Source organism: Pseudophryne corroboree, chromosome 1, assembly GCF_028390025.1.
Source record: "Pseudophryne corroboree isolate aPseCor3 chromosome 1, aPseCor3.hap2, whole genome shotgun sequence".
Classification (NCBI taxonomy): domain Eukaryota; kingdom Metazoa; phylum Chordata; class Amphibia; order Anura; family Myobatrachidae; genus Pseudophryne; species Pseudophryne corroboree.
Window position 1 is genome coordinate 71,944,541 of NC_086444.1, and position 14,575 is coordinate 71,959,115.

At 49.1% G+C, this 14,575-nt stretch overlaps 1 protein-coding gene across 1 annotated transcript in view; it reads right to left on the bottom strand.

Annotated features, from left to right (window-relative positions):
* ADAMTS12 (ADAM metallopeptidase with thrombospondin type 1 motif 12) overlaps positions 1–14,575 on the bottom strand; it is a 1,230,701-nt gene that overhangs the window by 759,960 nt on the left and 456,166 nt on the right. The window lies entirely within an intron of this gene.

A 14,575-nucleotide genomic window follows, 5' to 3' on the forward strand; every position in this document is an offset into this window, starting at 1 on the left:
CACAACAGTAACAAAAGATAGCAGTGCTAACCAGAACAGAGGATAGCCACGATAACCAAACATGGAACAGGGACAGCAACAAGAGACCCAACCAAGAACACTTACAACCAGGTAAGCAGGAACACGAAGCACTGAGGCGGGCGCCCAGTATCCACTACGCACTACGAGAAAAGGAATTACCGGTAGGTATTAAATTCCTATTTTCTCTAGCATCCTAGTGAATACTGAGAAAGTACTTTAGTACCATGGGGAAATGTCAAAGCTCCCAGAATGGATAGGAGAGTGCTGAGACCCCTGCAAAACCGCCTGACCAAACTGAAGGTCAGCACTGGCCAAGGTGTCAAACCTATAGAACTTAACAAACGTGTTCGACCCTGACCAGGTAGCTGCATGGTACAACTGTAGGGCCGAGACACCCTGGGCAGCCACCCAGGAATAACCCACTGATCCTGTGGAGTGGGCCTGGACAAAACTCGGTAGCGGCAGGCTTGTTGAATGGTCAATCTAAGCCAACGAGCAATGGACTGCTTAGAGGCAGGACATCAATTTTGGTAGCGTCATAAAGAACATACTTCCTGTGACGAGCTGTCCTCCTGATGTAAATCCTCCTCCTTACAACATCCAAGGCCTTTGGAGCAACCGCCGTATCCGACATTTTCGGAACCACAATCGGCTGATTTATGTGAAAGGCCAAAACCACCTTTGGCAAAAGCTGCCGGCGACTCCTGAGCTCCTCCCTATCCTCATAAAATATCAAATACGGGCTCTTACACGAAAAGGCCCCCAATTCAGACACCCGTCTAGCAGAAGCTAGAACCAGCAACATGACGGTCTTCCAAGTAAGATATTTCAGGTCCACCCTGTGCAAGGGTTCAAACCAGTCCGACTGTAGAAAGTTTAAGACCACATTGAGATCCCACAGAGCCGTGGGAGGGACAAAGGGTGGTTGAATGTAGAGAACCCCCTTCAGAAATGTCTGTACTTCTGGAAGCACCACCAGCTGTTTCTGGAAGAAGATGGTGAGAGCAGAAATCTGAACCTTGATGGAGCCTAACCTTAGGCCCGTATCCACGCCTGCTTGCAGGAAGAGCAGAAAATGGCCAAGCCAAAACTCCGCAGGAGAATATTTTATACCCTCACACAAGGTAACATATTTCTTCCAGATACGGTGGTAACGTTTAGACGTGACCACCTTACGGGCCTGGACCATAGTGGAGATAACCTTGGACAGAAGACCTTTCCCGGCTGGAATCTCCCTCTCAACTTCCAAGCCATCAAACATAGCCGCAGTAAGTCTGGATAAACGAACGGCCCTTGTTGAAGAAGGTCCTTGAGAATCGGCAGAGGCCAGGGTTCCTCCAGGGACATGGTCAGGAGGTCTGTATACCAAGCCCGTCGAGGCCAATCCGGGGCAATCAGAATTGCCTGAACTCTTTCCCTTTTTTAGCCTTTTTAGAACTTGGAGAATGAGGGGGATTGGAGTAAACAGGTAAACGGACTGGTAAGACCACGGAGCCATCAGAGCGTCCACTGCTGCAGCCTGCGGTTCCATTGTCCTGGAACAGTAACGATGGAGCTTCTTGTTGAGACGAGAAGCCACCAGGTCTATCTGCGGACAGCCCCCACCGGTGAACCAGTTGTTGAAACACCTGAGGGTGAAGGCCCCATTCCCCCGGATGGAGGTCGTACCTGCTGAGGAAATCCGCTTTCCAATTGTCCACAGAATGACTATGGCTGAGATGGCCCTTGCATTGGCTTCCGCCCAGAGGAGTATCTGTGACACCTCTCGCATTGCGGCCCTTCTTTTTGTTCCTCCCTGCCGGTTTATGTACGCCACTGCCGTGGCATTGTCCGACTGTACCTGAATGGCCTGATTTTGGATAAGATACGAGGCCTGCAGAAGAGCATTTTAAATTGCCCTGAGTTACAGAACATTTATCGGGAGTGCAGATTCCTGACACGACCACTTTCCCTGAAACTGAACCCCCTGGAACATGGCTCCCCAACCTCGGAGGCTAGCATCCGTTGTCAGTAGAGTCCAGGTCTGGGTACTGAAACTCCGACCCTCCACAAGGTGAGAGACGTGTAGCCACCATAACAGGGAGATCCATGCTTTTGGCGACAGAGCTATAGTCTGGTGCACGTGCAGGTGAGACCCTGACCACTTGTCCAGCAGATCCAGCTGGAACGGGCGAGCGTGGACCTTCCATACTGGATTGCCTCGTAGGAGGCCACCATCTTGCCCAGTAGTCAAATGCATAGATGAATCGAGATCTTGCGATGTCTGAGCACTGAGCGGACCATACCCTGGATTGTTAAAGCCTTGTCCATGTGGAGGAACACCTTCTGAGCTATCATGTCCAGTATCATGCCCAAGAACTGGATTCTTTGTGATGGTTCTAGGTGAGACTTCTGGAAATTTAGGATCACAGTACCTGTGGTCTGTAAGCAGACGAGTAGTCAAGTCTATGCTGTGTAGCAGACGTTCCTTGGAGACTGCCTTTATCAGGAGATCTTCCAAATAGGGGACTATGTTGACTCCCATCCTGCGCAATTGCAGCATCATCTCCACCATAACTTTTGTGAATACCCTTGGGGCTGTGGAGAGACCAAAGGGTAAGGTTGAAACTGGAAGTGGTGGTCCAGTACAATGAACCGGAGATAAGCCTGATGAGGAGGCCATATGGGGATGTGTAGGTAAGCATCCTTGACATCCAGGGATACTAGGAACTCCCCCTCCTCCAGACTGAAAACCACCGCTATCAGGAACTCCAACTTGAATTTGAACACATGTAGATACGGGTTAAGAAATTTTAGGTTCAAGATGGGCTGTACTGAACGGTACGGTTTCAGTACAACAAAAAGACTGAAGTAAAAACCCCTGTTGTGTAACAGGGGAGGTACTGGGACCACAACCCCCATTTGTTTCAGTTTTTGAATGGCGTCTTGCAAGGTAACCCTTGCTATGGGTGAAGCTAGTAAGCTTGACTTGAAGAATCTGGGAGGAGGTATTGCTTTAAATTCCAACCGGCATCCTTGGGATATAAGGTCCTTCACCCAAGGATCCTGGTAGGAGTATGCCCACACATGAGCGAAGTGTTTAAGGCGAACACCTACCTGAAAGTCTCCGTGGTGTTAGGGCCAACCGTCACGCGGAGGGCTTAATGGATGAGGATCTGGAGGTCTGTTCTAGAGATCCTGCAGCCGCTGGTTTACGGGACTTACCTCGATTTCCTCTGGTGGCATTTGAGGCTCCTGCAGAGAAGGCCCAGGGTAGGGATGTCTAGCAGGAGTCGCAGCAGACGGCAGATCAGTAGACTTTCCAGTTATTGCTTGGGAAATCCACTTGTTTAGTTCTTCCACAAATAAGGCCTCACCTGTAAAAGGAAGATTCTCTGTGCCTTTTTTTGGAATCAGCATCCGCTGACCATCGTCGCAGCCACAGAGCCCTGCGGGCCGAGACCGCCATAGCCATGGTACATCCATTAATGAGACAGAATTCTTTAATATCCTCACTCATAAAGTTTGCAGCATCAGCAGTGTAAAGACCTCCTCCTGAGGGAGAGTCAAACCCATTTATTATATTATCAGACCATTTTACCATGGACCTTGAAATCCAGCCGCATGCAATATTGGGCCTTTGTGCTACGCTCACCGCAGTATATATGTTATGCACACCAGTGCCTGCAGGAATGTACTGGTGTTTGAACTGTTATGCACACCAAATGGACTCACAGACAGACTGGGGAATATGACATAACGTACACAGAAGGTGATAGGGTAACAAAATACACACAAAGTGAACAGAGAAGCCCAGAGGCTAAGGAACTGGGTATCTCCCTAGTATAAGAAATGCTCAGATGGGAAAAGCAAGATGTTGTGTTTTAATACATAGAGAACCCGAAATGCTGTTGCTAAGGGCAACAGCAAAACCCTAAAGGGTTACCAACGGGTGTGGCAGTAAACTCCTTGGTCAGAGATGGAATGATAGACACAAGGAGAGTCTCCACAATCCTAATTCTCACTTGCAGTGCACAGGTTCAGTTTACTGCCACTAAACTGACCCCTGACACCTAGCACAGTGAGACAGGATTAGACAGGCAAGTCTTAGAATACAGCCGCAAACTTGCTAAGTTCACAGAGTAGTAACAGAACCCCAGCAAGCTAAACGACTGACTCCAGTCTTACTGCTATGTCTGGATTGGCAGAGTGTAATACCAAATCCCCAGGCCTATTTGCAGTAAGCAACAAACAAATACAAAGCTACACAGTACTGGCTAACTTTCAGAAACTGACTAACCAACAAAGATTCAGCAGCATCTGTTTAACCTGGAAAGAGTCCTTATAAAGCAGGTGCTGTCCACGCCCCACTCAGACCTCACAGACTGTGAGCACAAAAACCAGCACCGGATCCCCTGCCGTGCACAGAGCCTATAACCACTGCACAGCAAAAGACCCGAACCGGAGTATCAGCTGCGCTCAGGTTACTCCGCTAGCACTTGTCTCCCGGTTGCCATGACGACGTGGCAGCACAGGGCAGGAGACCCTAACAGTACCCCCCCTACGACGAGGGGTCAAAGAACCCCTACCACCGGGTTTATCGGGGAACTGCGAGAAGAAAGAGCGTATCAGTCTGGGGGCATGAAGATCACAACTGCGCACCCACGACCGCTCCTCCGGCCCATACCCCTTCCAGTGCACCAAAAATGACAGCCGACCCCGAACCATCTTGGAGTCAAGAATCCTTTCAACAACAAACTCCCTCTGGCCACGTATCAGAAGAGGGGAAGGTCTTCCACTGGAAGAAGGATTACTAATCGCCCGTTTTAAAAGGGAACAATGAAATGTTTTATTGATATCCAAAGAACGGGGCAGATCTAACTGAAATGCCACCGGATTGATAACCCTGGTGATCTTATAAGGGCCGATGAACCGGGGGCCTAACTTATGAGATGGCTGTCTCAACTTCAAATTCTTGGTAGACAACCAGACGAAGTCTCCTAATTTGAAGCTGCAGGGTCTTTTCCGCTTATCAAAAACCCTTTTGGTCACTAATGACACAGACACAAGGGCTTTCTTCACTTTCCGCCAAATACCTCTAAGGACCGAAACCACAGAGGAACCACCAGGCGTGGAGTCCAGGGGGTCAAAAGAATTGGCCTTAGGATGATGCCCATACACACAAAGGAAGGGAGAGATCCCTGTAGCAGAGTGAGCCGCGTTGTTATAGGCAAACTCCGCCATGGACAGATGAGCAACCCAGTCAGTCTGACACTTGGAGACATAACACCTGAGGAACTGCTCCAAGGACTGGTTCACCCTTTCAGTCTGCCCATTAGACTGCGGATGGTAGCCTGACGACAAGCTGACAGAAATCTGGAGATCGGAACAAAATGCCCTCCAGAATTTGGCCACAAACTGGGATCCGCGGTCAGAGACCACATCAAGTGGCAACCCGTGGAGACGCACAACATGCAGCATAAATAATTCAGACAGGCGTCTGGCCGATGGCAGCCCAACCAGTGGAACGAAGTGCGCCATCTTCGAAAACCTGTCAACGACAACCCAGATGGCTGTCATCCCCGAGGATTTGGGCAAGTCCACCACAAAATCCATTGAAATGTGGGTCCATGGCTTAGATGGGATAGAGAGTGGATGTAATGGGCCAACAGGAACCCCTCTAGGAGTCTTATTTCGGGCACAGATGTCACATGCCCGAACCCACTGATCCACATCCTTAGCCACCGAGGGCCACCACACCGCCCTAGATAGCAACTCCCGAGTTCTGGCAATACCCGGGTGACCTGCCGACTTCTTGGCATGGAATTCCAGGAACACTCGCTGTCTTAACCTAGGAGGCACAAACAAAAGACCTACCGGAAGGTCTGGAGGAGCCTGCTCCTGTGCTCTAAGGACTAATGATAAGAGGTCCTGGGTAATGCCCACTTTAATACATGATGGGGAAACAATGGGCAACGGCTCCTCGGTGGTCTCCTGGATTGGAGCAAAACTCCGCGAGAGCGCATCAGCCTTGATGTTTTTTGACCCAGGACGATATGTTATCAAAAAATTAAAGCGAGCAAAAAACAAAGCCCATCGTGCCTGCCTGGCATTGAGACGCTTCGCTGACTCTAAATATGCCAGATTCTTATGGTCAGTGAGAATTGAGACCACAAACTTAGCCCCCTCAAGCCAGTGTCTCCACTCCTCGAGTGCATCCTTAATAGCCAACAATTCCCGGTTACCCACGTCATAATTCATCTCGGCAGGCGAAAATTTACAGGAAAAGTAAGCACAGGGATGAAGGCGATTATCAGACACTCCCATCTGAGAAAGCACTGCCCCAATACCCATCTCAGAGGCATCCACCTCCACCACAAAAGGACGCTCTGGATCTGGGTGTCGCAGCACCTTGGCCGAAACAAATGCCCTTTTGAGACGGGCAAAAGCCGCTTTAGCCTCACAAGACCAGTGAGCAACATCCGCCCCTTTCTTAGTGAGTGCCACCAAGGGCGCCACTATAGACGAAAATCCAGCGATAAATCGTCTATAAAAATTCGCAAAGCCCAGGAAACGCTGAAGCGCCTTCAAACTAGTGGGCTGCACCCAATCCAGGACTGCCTGTACCTTGGAACCCTCCATTTGGAAACCTTCTGGGGAGATAATATATCCTAGAAATGCGATTTGCTGAACTTCAAATTCGCACTTCTCCAGCTTCGCCCCAAGCCGGTGGTCTCTGAGTTTCTGGAGGACTAAGCGTACATGCTTCCGATGTTCCTCCAGGGAATGGGAGAAGATTAGGATGTCATCTAAGTATACAACTAAGAATCTATCCAAATATTCCCTGAGCACATCATTCATGAAATCCTGGAAGACTGCCGGGGCATAACAGAGCCCAAAAGGCATCACCAAATATTCATAATGCCCTGAGTGGGTATTAAAGGCAGTCTTCCATTCATCCCCCTCTCTTATTCGGATTAGATTGTACGCACCGCGTAGGTCAATCTTAGAAAAAATGGTGGCAGTACGAAGCTGGTCAAACAAGACCGAAATGAGAGGCAGTGGGTATGAGTTTTTAATCGTGATACGGTTCAATTCCCTGAAGTCGATGCAGGGTCGCAACGAACCGTCCTTTTTACCCACGAAGAAGAACCCCGACCCAACTGGAGACTGTGAAGGTCTGATAAATCCCTTAGCCAAGTTCTCCTGAATGTACTCTGCCATAGCCTGAGTCTCAGGACGTGACAGGGAGTACAACCTGCTCTTGGGAAGCTTAGCATTTGGCAACAAATCAATGGCACAGTCATAGGGGCGATGGGGAGGTAGTACCTCTGCAACTTTTTTGGAGAACACGTCCGCAAAATCTGCATAACACCCTGGCAATCCTGGCAAACTTAGCTGCGAGAGCCTGACTGGAAGGCTCAAGCAACTCCTGAAACAATCAGTACCCCAACTAAGAATCTCCCCAGAGACCCAGTCAAATTGAGGATTGTGGGCCCTTAACCAGGGTAACCCCAACACCAATGGGGCAAAAGTACAGACAGTCACATAAAAGGACAATTTTTCAGAGTGTGTGGCTCCAATAAACAAAGAAATCTGGCTAGTGCAAGAGGTAATTTTACCTTGGGATAATGGTTCCCCGTTTAACCCACAAATCTCAATTTCCGATGCCAAGGGTACTAAGGGAACAGAGTGTTTCAGGGCGAATTGGCGGTCCATAAAAACCCCGTCGGCCCCACTGTCCACAAAGGCCTCAGTCTTGACAGTTTGACCGAGGATCTTCAAGGTCACCGGAATGATAAAAGTCTTCTTGGGAAATTCTGACTTCTGGCCTGACAGGATATTTCCCATCACCCTCAGGCCCTGAAGTTTTCCGGCTTTTCTGGGCATGATACTACCACATGACCTTTATTCCCACAGTACAAACATAACCCCTGCTGTCTCCTCCGCGTCTTCTCACGCGAGGAGAGGCGGGTAGCCCCAATCTGCATAGGCTCCTCGGAAAATTCCTCAGAGTCTGAGGTTCCCTTGGGAAGGAAGGAAATCTCAGTCTCCCTTTCAAGCCTACGCTCTCTCAGCCGTCTATCCACCCGGATGGATAACTGCATGAGCTGATCCAAGCTATCAGGCAAGGGATATTGTACCAGTTGGTCCTTTATCTGGTTAGAAAGACCTCTTCGGTACTGGTGTCTCAGGGCTGGGTCATTCCACTGGGTATCATGGGCCAACCTCCGAAACTCCGTACAGTAAACCTCAACTGGCCTTCGCCCTTGCTTAAGGATCGAAATCTGAGCCTCGGCTGAGGCCGTCTTGTCAGGGTCATCATACAACATGCCCAGTGCCGTAAAAAAAGCATCAACACTTTTAAGCGACGGACAGTCAGGCTGCAACCCATATGCCCAGACCTGTGGGTCTCCTTGTAGCAAGGAAATCACTATGCCCACCCGCTGAATCTCCGACCCAGAAGACTGAGGCCTAAGCCGGAAGTATAGCTTGCAGCTCTCCTTGAAACAAAAGAACTGCGAGCGATCTCCAGAAAAACGATCCGGGAGATTTACTTTCGGCTCCTTAACCCCTGCAGGTGCTGCTGCTGCGGGAGCTCCGCCAGCAGCCTGGGAGGTGTGCATTTTAATGGACAGATCATTAAATTGTCGAGTCAGGACCTGCACCTGATCGACCACCTGTTGCAACGTATTTTGAGGGGTATGCTCCATATTCCCACAACATTTCAACAGGAGTATTAGGCTGCTGAATATGTTATGCACACCAGTGCCTGCAGGAATGTACTGGTGTTTGAACTGTTATGCACACCAAATGGACTCACAGACAGACTGGGGAATATGACATAACGTACACAGAAGGTGATAGGGTAACAAAAAACACAAAGTGAACAGAGAAGCCCAGAGGCTAAGGAACTGGGTATCTCCCTAGTATAAGAAATGCTCAGATGGGAAAAGCAAGATGTTGTGTTTTAATACATAGAGAACCCGAAATGCTGTTGCTAAGGGCAACAGCAAAACCCTAAAGGGTTACCAACGGGTGTGGCAGTAAACTCCTTGGTCAGAGATGGAATGATAGACACAAGGAGAGTCTCCACAATCCTAATTCTCACTTGCAGTGCACAGGTTCAGCTTACTGCCACTAAACTGACCCCTGACACCTAGCACAGTGAGACAGGATTAGACAGGCAAGTCTTAGAATACAGCCGCAAACTTGCTAAGTTCACAGAGTAGTAACAGAACCCCAGCAAGCTAAACGACTGACTCCAGTCTTACTGCTAGGTCTGGATTGGCAGAGTGTAATACCAAATCCCCAGGCCTATTTGCAGTAAGCAACAAACAAATACAAAGCTACACAGTACTGGCTAACTTTCAGAAACTGACTAACCAACAAAGATTCAGCAGCATCTGTTTAACCTGGAAAGAGTCCTTATAAAGCAGGTGCTGTCCACGCCCCACTCAGACCTCACAGACTGTGAGCACAAAAACCAGCACCGGATCCCCTGCCGTGCACAGAGCCTATAACCACTGCACAGCAAAAGACCCGAACCGGAGTATCAGCTGCGCTCAGGTTACTCCGCTAGCACTTGTCTCCCGGTTGCCATGACGACGTGGCAGCACAGGGCAGGGGACCCTAACAATATATTGATTTAAGTTTAGTTTCAATCTTGCTGTCAGCTCTGTGTTTGAGAGAAATAGCCCCAGGTACAAGCAGTACTAGTTTACGTGACAGCCTGGACACTAAAGTATCCACTGACTGGGGAGTTTCCCATAATTTCCTATCCTCAGGAGGGAAAGGAAAGGAATTCAATAACCACTTAGGAGTTTTGAATTTCTTGTCAGGATTGACCCATGCCTCCCTGGAAAGGGAGTTTAACTCTTTTGATATAGGAAAAGTGGCAGAGGATTTTGGTTTTACATTAAAATACAATTCCTCTTCTGGTTCTGCCTCCTTATCCGGTATGTTGAGGACCTCTCTAATAGCATAAATCAGGGCCTCAACACCCGGAGACAGAGAATTGTCCTGTTCCATATCAACCTCCCCCTCATCCAGCTCTGGTAATTCAGTATCAGAGTCAGACTGGAGTGCCTGTGGGAGTGCACGTTTATGCGAGGCCAAAAGAGGGGGCTGAGGAGCCTGTCTGTGGTCAGCAACTTTAACAAATATGTTATCAACAGATTGTTTAAGTGCCTGCCTTTCTTTTCTAGCAGTAGCTAACTCTGTTAATATTATGAATCATACTTTTGAATGATTCTAACCACTCAGGTTCCTGCACACTACTACCCTGAGAGGGTATAGAGCATTAGTTACACAGGAGCGACAAAGGAGTAAACTTAGTGTTACATGAAGGACACAAAGTCTTTTTCCCAGACATTCTAATGTAGAAACACAGAGTTATGTGAATAAACACAGTGTAGTGACAACAACACAGATAGTGAAACACCACAGCAACCCCAGACAGCCTGGACGGAGTGACACAGAGAGGATTGGGACCAGCATACAATACCCAGGCAAAGCAGCACTCCGCTGGATATATTCAATATAAATCAATTTTGTACTGCAGCAGTGTCACCACCGCTGATATGCTCTCCCCTTCCTATAAAACCCCCTGGTACCAGTACTATTGGTTGTTCAGCAGGGTCTGTGGAGGAGCAGCTCCAACATGCAGCCTTTCAGTCAGCAGCAGCAGGAAATGGCGCCTTTCAGCCTCTGGTCCCGCTCTCCGGGAATCCCCGCCCCTTCCATGGCACGCAAGCCCTCACAAGATTATACTGGCTTTATGTATATATAAAAGGAAGTTTAATAACCCCCTTACAGTGTAAAAGGAAGTTTAATAACCCCCTTTGTCATCACCAGTTTGGGGTCTGCAGCGGCTAACGCAGCTACCTTAATGTTGCCACTTGTCTCCAGGGACCCAATAACCGGGACCCCAGTGTGATCACTCACCACACCTGTGTCTACTTCAGCATCAGTTAGGGGGTGGCAGTGTGCTGCCAGCGTGTGCACACACAGTGTAGTATGTGAAACAGCGCCTCAGGAGGTTCATGTCCTGTCAGCAGGGTGTCACGATCCGGGTTACTGGACGCAATTTTCTACTAATTAGGTATCTCCTGAGATTGGCTCAGCGTGCCAGGGCCGGGTCATAACTATGTTTTGTTTTACATTTCATTTGGTGTTACCCGCAGCGCTGGCTCAGCGGCCTTCTTAGTGTTTTCACTTAACTTTAGTATGGCGATCTCAGTCCCGCCGCGGCCGTCACCGCCGTGCCCGTGATCTTGCCGCATGGAAGCTGAGTGTGGCGTCCTCTGTGAGCCGCGCCTGCTGCCGCTATCCCTGTGGCCACTGTGCGTGTATGGGAGAGCGTGGAGTCTTCTGCTGCTGCAGCCTCTGCCGCCATTGCTGTTTGGCACATGGTTCTTCAGATCATCTTTCCCCTTCAAACTCTGTCATGGGCGCAGCCATGTTGGATGAAATCACATGTCACTCTTCTCACCAATCTGCAGCACTGCTGGTGCCTGTGTGTAATTGTCAACCAATGCCTGCTCCCCAGCAGGTATAAATATCTTGTCCCAGCACCCAGGAAATTGTCAGTGCTTCAACTGTCTTCCCAGTGATTCCTGTCTTCAGCTTCACTAGAGACACTCCTGTGGTTACACTCTGTGGTACAGCCTGACTCTCCTGTGATTATACTCTGCGGTGCAGCCTGACTCTCCTGTGATTATACTCTGCGGTGCCGCCTGACTCTCCTGTGAATACACTCTGTGGTGCAGCCTACCTCTCTTGTTATTGCACCCTGCGTTGGCAGAGTGTATGCCTCGGCTTCCAGCAGCTCTTCTAAAGCGGTACTTTACTCTCACTGTCTTAGGTCATACTGGTGGCCGACCCTGAAGAAGGACATTACTGAGTTTGTTGCGTCATGCCCAAAATGTGCACAACACAAAGTGCCTCGCCAGTCACCCGTTGGGCAACTGGTTCCGTTGTCTGTTCCTCATCATCCGTGGACTCATTTATCTATGGATTTCGTCACGGCTCTCCCTATGTGTAATAAATTCAACACCATCTGGGTGGTAGTTGACCGGTTCACCAAGATGGCTCATTTCATTCCTCTCACCGGTCTTCCGTCAGCTTCCAAGTTGGCAAAAGTCTTCATTCAATAGATCTTCAGATTACACGGCCTTCCTGAGGAGATAATTTCCGACAGAGGTGTTCAGTTTGTGGCCAAGTTCTGGCGAAGTCTTTGCCAGGCTCTCCAAGTCAAGTTGAAATTCTCTACAGCCTATCACCCTCAAACCAATGGGCAAACTGGGAGGGTGAATCAGGACTTGGAGGCCTTGCTCTGTATCTATGTATCCTCTTCCCAAGATGATTGGGTTCAACTCCTCCCATGGGCTGAATTTTGCCACAACAATCAGTACCATTCTTCATCTTCTTCCACGCCATTCTTCACCAACTATGGGTTTCACCCAAAAGTTCCAGAGTTCCAACCGCTTCCAATAACATCGGTGCCTGCAGCTGATATCACACTTCGGTAGTTTTCAAATAACTGGAAGAATGTTCGAGCAGCTCTTTTGAAAGCATCCTCCAGGTACAAGAGATTTGCGGATAAGAAACGTAGGGCAATTCCTGCCCTTAAGGTTGTTGATCGTGTTTGGCTGTCTACAAAGAATCTAAGATTGAGGGTCCCAAGCATGAAGTTCGCCCCCTGCTATATTGGACCTTTCCTGATTGAACAAGTCATCAACCCAGTGGCTTACAAGCTCCAGCTACCTCCATTTTTGAAAGTTCCTAAGACATTCCATGTTTCACTTCTTAAACCAGTGATTCTGAATCGCTTTCATTCAGCGCTTCCCTCTGCTCCCAAAGTCCAGACTCAACGTGGTGTTGAATATGAGGTCGCCAAGATCCTGGATTCAGGCCTCAGATATGGTCATCTTCAATATCTGATTGATTGGAAGGGCTATGGTCCTGAGGAACGCTCGTGGACTAATGCATCAGATGTCCATGCTCCTAAATTAGTCCGGAATTTCCATGCCAGATTTCCTCGGAAACCTAAGAAGTGCCCTGGGGCCACTCCTAAAGGGGGGGGGGGGGGGGTGATGTCACGATCTGGGTAACTGGACGCTATTTTCTACCAGTTAGGTATCTCCTGAGATTGGCTCAGCGTGCCAGGGCCGGATCATAACTATGTTTTGTTTTACATTTCATTTGGTGTTACCCGCTGGCTCAGCGGCCTTCTTAGTGTTTTCACTTAACTTTAGTATGGCGCTCTCAGTCCTGCCGCGGCCGTCACCGCCATGCCCGTGGTCTTGCTGCATGGAAGCTGAGTGTGGCGTCCTCTGTGAGCCGCGCCTGCTGCCGCTATCCCTGTGGCCACTGTGCGTGTATGGGAGAGTGTGGAGTCAAATGCTGCTGCGGCCTCCGCCGCCATTGCTGTTTGGCACATGGTTCTTCAGATCATCTTTCCCCTTCAAACTCTGTCATGGGCGCAGCCATGTTGGATGAAATCACATGTCACTCTTCTCACCAATCTGCAGCGCTGCTGGTGCCTGTGTGTAATTGTCAGCCAATGCCTGCTCCCCAGCAGGTATAAATATCCTGTCCCAGCACCCAGAAAATTGTCAGTGCTTCAATTGTTTTCCCAGTGATTCCTGTCTTCATCTTCACTAGAGACACTTCTGTGGTTACAGTTTGCGGTACAGCCTGACTCTCCTGTGATTAAACTCTGCGGTACAGCCTGACTCTCCTGTGATTATACTCTGCGTTGCCGCCTGACTCTCCTGTGAATACACTCTGTGGTACAGCCTGTCTCTCCTGTGATTATACTCTGCTGTACAGCCTGACTCTCCTGTGATTACACTCTGTGGTGCAGCCTACCTCTCTTGCTATTGCACCCTGCGTTGGCAGAGTGTATGCCTCGGCTTCCAGCAGCTCTTCTCCAGCGGTGCTTTGCTCTCACTGTCTTCAATAATCCACTATTACAGTTAGTGCTATCTCTGCGATCCCTAGCATCACTTAAATGCTTTACCTGCGATCTCAAGCATCATAAAGCACTTTAAGCTAACCCCTAGTTACTGGTCTCAAACCAGTAGGAACTCAGAGACTTTTTTTGACGGTTATTGTTTTGTTGCACCTTCTATGACTTTTATTATTTAATAAAAACCTTAAAGTCACCTCCAGTTGTCGTGGTCACGCCTTCGGGCATTGGTACTGCAGTCCCTGTGCATGTCTAGGAGTCCCATCTCACCTCCTAGGTTCAGCTATCCGTCAGCCCCTACAACTGAGGCTTCCTGCTACCAACACCAGCCCTCAGTTGTGACACAGGGATTACGAACCATTAACCCTAGGGAGGGTGGTTCGGTCCCCACCCCTAAGTCCCATGACGCAGGTAGACTGGTTGCCAAACAGTACTACCTAAAAATAACAAACTAAATAACATTTTCGAAGAAAACTCTCTGGAGCTCCAGGGGAATGCACCCGGCTCGTTGGGCACATTTTTCTAAACTGAGTCTGCGAGGAGGGGCATAGAGGGGAGGTGCCAGCACACATTAATGTTTTCTTAAAGTGCCAGGCTCCA